The 8336-nt window shown below is 40.4% G+C and overlaps 1 long non-coding RNA gene across 1 annotated transcript in view; it reads right to left on the bottom strand.

Annotated features, from left to right (window-relative positions):
- Positions 1–7707: 7707 nt before the first annotated feature.
- The window catches only part of LOC145987094 (uncharacterized), a 253748-nt gene continuing 253119 nt past the window's right edge, over positions 7708–8336 (bottom strand). The window contains exon 3 of the long non-coding RNA XR_014441617.1: positions 7708–7773. This is a non-coding gene — a long non-coding RNA (uncharacterized LOC145987094). The remainder of the gene's footprint in view (positions 7774–8336) is intronic.

Below are 8336 nucleotides of genomic sequence, written 5' to 3'. Positions count from 1 at the left end.
AGATTGGTATTTAACGAAAGGATGCACCGGAAGCGCGATATCAAAATGTTTGGAAGGGCAGCGTGAGCGACCTTCGAATACTTTCAGTTTTCTCTTTTCATTGACATGGTGAATTTCAACTAGAGATAATGATATTGACGCAGAAAGATAATTGATGCTGTCAAAAGTGGGAAAAGCGGTGATGATGACAAGAGAACCCCTGTTCATGGTTGAGTGTAGGAGACAGAAGAGATACCACAAAGAGTTTTATGTCTAAAATGAAATAATAAAAATATGCTTGTTTAGTATTTGTTGTTTAATCGAGATTGATCGATTGATTTGGTTTATTTTACTTCCCTTTTGGCTAACCACGAATATGAGAATGACTGATGATGATGCAACTGATGAAGGGACAATCACAAACATACATGTCCAGGCACTTACTGGAAGACAAGGATTAGATTGGAATCATGCGGCTCTGATTGATAGATAGTACCAATCATTTGTTTTCTTCTTTGATTGATCACTCCCTCCTCTCGCTTAATAACCCATGGCGCGACAGCCCTCGAAGGGCCTTGGCCTATATCCCCTCCCACAATGACAGTCTCCCTCCCACAATCCTACTTAGAAGTGTGGGAGATCTTCAACCGTTAATGGGGTGACGTGGGGTCACCACGTCGAACCCTTAGCCCAGAGGCGTCTTCTGAACGGATGGGGTGCATGCTGCGCATGCGTCAATTGTGGGAAAAAGGACAGCTTGCTCTGCGACGACATTAATGAACATTTCTACATTCTAATTTCTTCATATAGGAGAAGTATTTATTTTACACGAGAGCGCTCAACCAAGCTTATATTACATTTCTTGGATCTGAAGTGAAAGAAAGTAATAATTCTTTTCCCACAATTGACGCATGCGTCACTACAGATCCAAGAAATATAATATAATCTTAGTTGAGCGCTCACGTGTAAAATAAGTACTTCTCCTATATGAAGAAATTAGAATGTACAAATGCTCATTAATGTCGTCGCAGAGCAAGCTGTCTTTTTTTCCCCACAATTGACGCATGCGCAACATGCACCGCATGCGTTCAGGAGACGCCTCAGCCGTTATAGGAGATATCAGAGACCGGTTTACGTTACTCACTCGTAGCTCCCCAATTTCCTCACCGTGGTGGGTTGCCACCGGCCCTATACACAGGCCGAGAATCCAGAGACTGAAGCCAGGTGGACTCGAATCCATGCCTTCCCGTAGTCGGAGTCCAAAGCACAGCGACCTCTCAATTTACGCCATCTACAAGTGTCCACCTCTCAGTTTACGCCATCTCCAAGTGCCCACCTCTCAATTTACGTCATCTCCAAGTGTTTACCTTTCAATTTACGCCATCTCCAAGTGTCCACCTTTCAATTTACGCCAAACTTTTCTGGTGCCGGCGCCAACCGTGTTGTGACCCTAAAGAATTTCGTTCGTCACTTGGTTGCCCTAAGATTTGGGATGGCTACTCAAACGTTATTTTTTCAACGAAGGTAACAAGAAAGCGAACGAAAACAAGTATCTGCGCAAGTAGTGACTCGAGAGGTCTCAACCAAGGGAAGGAACGTGCGTGAGAGAATGGGGCTACATGGAGAGGGGTGACTGCAGCGTTTGCGTTTCGCCCATTTCTACCGTTATGCACGGCCTTGTTCCTTAGATACTGGAGACAGCCAACACCTGGATTAATCTTTCATGCTCACAAGTGGATAATTGTTTTTCGTCAGGTCCGTAATGAGAAGCAGGGTTGTTGGAAGGTCCAAGAACCCATATATTCTATTGGACCGGAACCTTTTTTCTCGCACAATTTAAAATTCGATCCATGTTGCGTATTGTTTCATTTCAATACGAAAGTTGGACCCTATTTAAACTCATTCGGAAAAAAGGTTCCTGAACCGTATTTAAATTGATCCTGGAAAAAAGGTACCTGGATGAATTTAAATTCGTTCAAAAAAAAAAGATTCCTGGACCGTATTTAAATTTGTCCCATTTCCAAGCATCCAACATTCAATCTACGCCATCTCCAAGTATCCACCATTCAATTTACGCCACCTCCAAGGAACAACCTTCCGCTTTACGCCATCTAGAAAAAAATAATAAATTACAATACGCTTTAATAATTATATATTTTTGATGTTAGTAGTCCTCTTTTGGGTCAGGCTAGTTTGCTGTAGTATTGGTCAATTATTCATCATTCAATTTACGCCATTTCCTAGTATCCACCTTCGACTTTACGCGATCTCCAAGTGTCCTCCTTTCACATTACGCGATCTCCAAGTGTCCTCCTTCCACATTACGCGATCTCCAAGTGTCCTCCTTCCACATTACGCGATCTCCAAGTGTTCACCTTGCACTTTACATGCTTGCGTTGCTGAGTTTAGTCATAGCTCTGTAGAATGTTTCTTTGCGTTTGTTCTCTCGTGTACTTTAGCAATATCTTTATCAATATTGTTAGTTTAGAAAGAAAAAAACGCCAAATAGCCAAATACTAAAAATGCAATAAACCAATTTGAAATTCCAATGTACCTACAATTTAACAGTGCCTGATTCCAATCCAACCACTGACGATTTATCGTAACTCAAATGCTAGACAATGATTAACGTTTCAAGTGGTTCTCTGAAAACATTTCCGAATGCATTGCAATCTTTCCTCACTATTTACAGCTCCCATTTGTATCAACAGTCATTTACATTTAGCAGCTCCCCCTCCCCTCCCACCTTAACAGCCACAAAGCATAATCGATTCCGCCATTTCGAAAACATCCACCAGAGCGCGCGCATTTGCAAAAGTGGAGAAAACTCCTCGAGCTATTCCTCTCGTTGATCAGCGTGTTTGAAACTCGATCCCTTGGGATTGGTGGCGGATTAGTCCCAATCAGGGTGGAACTTGGATGAAGCCGGATCCTGGCCTGTACTCCTGGGAACGCGGGGAGGGGGGGGGGATACTTGTCGGAAGGTCAAAGGAAATGCACACGCGCTCCGGGGGATTTAGCAGCAGCGGTACAACCGCAATTTTCAACAACTTTCTACGCCTCTGCCACGACCCCTAAAGCCCATTGAATGTACGGTTATGGGCAATAAAAATGGGACACGTAGATCCTGAAATGCTGGCTTCCCAGCAGTGTGTTGTGTGTGTTGTCTAACTCTGAGGCGATAGCAGAACTTCCCATTGAAAAGTTCCAACTGAAATTGGCCAACCGCCGTCGAGTTAGACAACACACATAACACCTTGCAGGGAAGCCAGTATTTCAGGATACAGATGTCCCATTTTTATTGCAAGTGGCTGTACGTATAGTAAAAATGAAATATTTTTTTTAAAAAAAATCTCTTTTCTGTGCTTAAAGCCATGGCAGCATGCGCGTGTTCTACCCGGTATGTATGCAACCAAGCAGCCCAAGATTCATTATTCCGACTCTCACTAGTCCATCTCCGTGGCGGAGTGGTTAGCACAGCGCGTCATGACGAATCCCGGGTTCGAATCCCGGCCTGGGCATAGGTGACCTTTGTGGGTGTAACTTCATCAATATCATCACTCATCCTCATCTTAGCGATTACCCAAAAAGTGGGAAAAGCGAAATAAACCAAATCATTAATTATTTCCAGAGCCGTGGCGAACATTTAAACTAGGGATGGCTACAATATCCGGATTTCAAATTATCCTATATTTGTTTCGGATACAAGGGATAATCCGGATATCACACTAATACTGTGTATTCAGATCACAATTTACTTTATCAAGTTCAGTAAGTTATTCTGCTAAGAATGGTGTGTCTAAAATTAAGGAAATAATTACCAAATACAACACTAAACTGAGGGGCTAGAGCCGGATTGCGCACACTTTTCCGGTTTTATCAGTGGTATCTGATAAGCTGTTGACAAGCTGTCACAATGTACAGTATTGCGCACAAAAAAATGAGGCGATGTTGTCAGATGTAAAATGTTCTCAAGCCGTTCTCACTTCTGTTGCGTTTGTTTGTGTGTGTGTGTGTGTGTGGACTTGCACGTGTTTTTTTGCTGTGTTTTGCCTAACCTCACCTATCTTGAATTGCTACATTTACTAATCAAATTATATTTTTTATTTAATCCTTAAGAGATTTACTATTTTATTTCTAATTTCTCTCTCTCTCTCTTCTTGTCTAAAGAAAAAAAAAACAGATTTGTGTACAGACTTTAAAGATAGCAGAGTGGCAACGTTGTGCGCAAAACAGGTCAGTGAGATTTGTGCGCAATTCTGGATCTAAAGTGTGCGCAATTCGGTTGCGGCGAACTGAGGATGTTGTGTTCTCAACCGTATCTCTCTTGCGTTTTTTTTTATGATTTATTTTAAACTTTGTACATTTGTACTTAACTTAGTAATGCAGAGATCTATTTTAGGCCAAAAAAAAGAGAGACAAAGAGACTGGATCAAGAATATGTAGAGAATCCGTACAGTAAAAAAAACGAACATGACGAATAAAGGAATGGCCACAGGCTATATATGCTGAGAGCCCGTAAATCGGAAAACTCATTTACCATATTGCATTTTCAGTATTTTTGTTATGTGTGTGTTTATATTTTACGTATATATTTTTTAACTTTTCTTACAGTGCATGTGTGTTTTTCTCCTGTGCTTTTTCTAACAAGGGAGGTTATCCAAGTGTCCCCCCTCAGATTTCCATGAAACTTGGCAGGTGTATAGAGGGGCCCAAAGGAAGAAATACGTGTTTCTTTGTTTCGGCTTAAAAAAATGTTCCAGGGGGGCAACCACCTTCCATCCCCCCCCCCCAAATGTCAAGATGAGGACAAATTGAAGTGGGGTCTGACCCCTGTGTGCCCCTCCGATTTCTATGAAACCTGCCATATTTACGTGGTTTCGGGGTCAGATCCCCACTTCAATTTGTCCTCATCTTGATATTTGAGGGGAGGTTTTGCCCCCTAAAACACTTTTTTGGCTGAAACACAAAAACACGTATTTCTTCCTTTGGGCCCCTCTATACACCTGCCAAGTTTCATGGAAATCGGAGGGGGACACTTAGATAACCTTCCTTGTAAGTGGCTCTCTGAAAACATTTCCGAATGCATTGCAATTGTTACCCTACACCCGTGTCAGGGCAACAGTGTTTTTTTTCCTTATTGTAATATTTATTAATATGTTAATTAATTAGGTAATTACGTGTATAAAAATATGTATGTGTGATTAGTGTAAATCAATTTATTATGCATTTTTTAGGTTCGTATTATTCCATGTATAAATACCATGTAGCTCTGTTCTTTCTTCGTGTTTCGAACGTTCAAAAGAAAGGCGGGCTTAAAAATTTTGAAAGAAGGGCCGTTGGCAACAGACGCCAACAAAACGTATATAAACTCCCAGATGAGAGTAGCGGAGGTCGGCTGTTGGCACTGAGACTTGGAAGGGAGAGGCTGTTTTTGCTTCGGTTAGCTAGGACCGGAGGACAGATCTCCCGAAACGGATGCTGTAAGAGATTGGATTGCCGGGCAAGCTAGTGCCTTGGTGTCCAGTTTACAGGTAAAAAGGTAGTTGTACTGGATGTTATTTTGAAGTAATTACGGTGCGCCGGGCAGCCTAGTGCCTTGTCACCGTGGAGGTTGAGAAATGTACACGTCGGGCGACCTAGCGCCTGTTAAGACGTTGCTTGGAGTAACGCGAGTCTACCTTGTGACAAGCGTACTTCAGATGTAATTCATGAAATGTAAAGCATCCAGGTACAAACAATAGAGATTCCAACATCAAAATTAGAGTTTTGGCCCGATAAATAATTAGAGAAATGAACGTTCGGATACGACTTGTATATACTTCGAATTTTACGTTAATTAAACTATAGAAAATATCCAAAATTTCAGTTTTTAATTTCACAAAAGCTGGACAAGGTAATTTATCCCCTATCGTAATAAAGGTTTCGCAAAGGTTATCCGTTGTCTCTTGTAGTGAATTATATAATTATGTTGACTTGTAGCAACCCACGTGCATTGTCGTACAAAGAAAGATACCCCTAGACAAATCAGAGCCGAGTACGAAGTGCACCAAACCTCGAGTGCGGAGGTAAAGTGTGGGGGGGCCAGGCAAGTAACACAATCTATTCTCGCTCTTTACAGCTCCCAAGACCCCCAATCACAGCCACAAACGTTTTTGCTTGTGCTAAAAACAAATGTTAAGACACTGTCATCTCCCAACAAGGATCAAAAACAGTTGGAAAAATGAAAAGTCTACCTGAGAAAAGTAAAATCGGCACATTGAAGAAGTACTATATGCCAAACACTTAAAACGACATTACAGACAAGCAGGGATGGTAATATCTGTTGCTATGGATACTTGAAAAAAGCGCTACTGAAGGTTTTAAAAAAGAGGCATTTCTGGTTTGGACATTTGTGTGCAGGGACTGGATGGGTTTACTTCTTCTGGGGCTTGTTACCTTGATCTACTTGTGTACCTAAGCCAGAAGGCAGCGTAATTCCAGAAAGTGTAACGACAAAGGAAAATACAGTATTGAGAGACCCCAAGACTCCTCCCACAACTCATTATCAGAAAAAAATATGAACCATATCATCTCTACCCTCGGTAGGAAGATTGTACGATGAAAGAGTGGTCCGAAAGAGAAAGAGTTACTATCTCTTTCTGGGAAAGTGGGGAATGCCTGAAAGGGCAAGGAAAACAAGAGAGTCAACAGTTGCGTGTGGTGGGCCTGTTGCACATAATGCATCTACATAGAATCAGAAGTAGCCTATAAGCAATAACATGAAACAAGAACCACATCACAAAACACCATTTCACTGACAAGCTTCACAGTAGCTTCCTGATAAAACAACAATAAATACCTTGTGGAATATAACTTCAGCTTATCCTATTCTCTACACTTGTAGAGGAGTCCCGAGTTCGATACGCGGTGGACTTGAAAAGGGGGGGGGGGACTCCCGAAGTAAGCTCGCCTCCACCCGCATACATTCGAGGGTATGCGCTTACTGTCCTGGTGCCTTTAAATAAACCAGGACGTCAGTTTCTGTGAATTTCAACTGTTCCCCCGGCTATTTTCTCTTTTCTTTTCTGTTTATTATTCAAAATATGCAATATATAATACAATAATAATAAATACGTGGTAGTACAATATTGTTTGTTAGATTTTACACATTTGGATTAATGCTTACCCATTCTGGGAGCCAGAACGGTCATTAATTTTGTTAATATATATATAGAATATAATCAATTAGAAGTCGATTAATAGAGTTTCATTGTAATTAGTATTATGTAATTAATTAGAAGTTAGTGAAAGAATTAGTAATAATTAGGTATTTATATATTTGTCTATATTATTTTATTTTTGATTCGTGAATTTCAATGTATTGCACATACTTTGAAATGTGCGTTATATTTAACATTGTTTGTTGATAATAATAATAATAATAATAATAGCAATAAATCTAATGATATGGTTTCCGTTAATTGTCTATTCTGGTAAACTAGAACAAATTTGATATAGTACCTTTCCATTTGTTTGAAAAAGGTAGAATTTACTAACGTTCATTATTGTGTACGTGAAGACATTCCCTTCCAGTTTCTGAACATAGTGGTTCCGATCTCAATTTAAACACTCACGATTTAGCCTATCTGTGCATCGGACCGCATCATGACCTGACGTAATCACCAGATTATGCACTAAAAATACTAATTAAATTATATTTGTGCACACAATTTTTTTTGTCTGCTTACTTTGTGATGATGTCTCCAATTCCAGTCTTCAACTTCAGTTCTTCTCTCGCGTGGTTTGCAATGCCTGCAAAGAGAAAACAAATTCAAGAGTTTTTCGTTGATTCCATGAAGATGTAAATTTAAATAGTTGCCTCTAGGCAAAAAAATAATGCCTGAAAGGTTCTTATAGAGAGGGGGATATGTATTAATTGATTAAATTTCATTATTTTACTTCGCACTTCTGTCACTTTTGACTAATCGCAAAGATGAGGATGAGTGATGATATGATGTAATTGATGACACAAAGAACATCCATGCGCATAGCGGGATTCGAACCCTGGACCCCTTGCAGAAAGTAACTGTAAACAAACTTCAGTAACTTTTAAAATGAGTAACAGTATCTCAGTTTCTTTTTTATGTCATCGAAGGAAGGGGGCAGAGAAACGTACCAATCGTTTCCAAGCAGAAATCCACTGTTACGGTTAACATGTTTGCTGATTCGTCCACCGATGCTGAATATTTTTCACCATTTGCATCAAATTGCAAAAATCAATTCCCTGCAAGTGTAAAATGAACCACTGGCACACGCACGTTTACCAAGCGAATGGCGCATTTAGAGTTAAAAGGGGATTGTTGACATAAAAGCAC

The sequence above is a fragment of the Lepisma saccharinum genome, chromosome 4, assembly GCF_977018435.1.
Source record: "Lepisma saccharinum chromosome 4, izLepSacc3.1, whole genome shotgun sequence".
Taxonomy (NCBI): Eukaryota; Metazoa; Arthropoda; class Insecta; order Zygentoma; family Lepismatidae; genus Lepisma; species Lepisma saccharinum.
The sequence above is the reverse complement of the archived record's forward strand: the minus strand, read 5'-3'. Positions and strand labels throughout refer to the sequence as shown.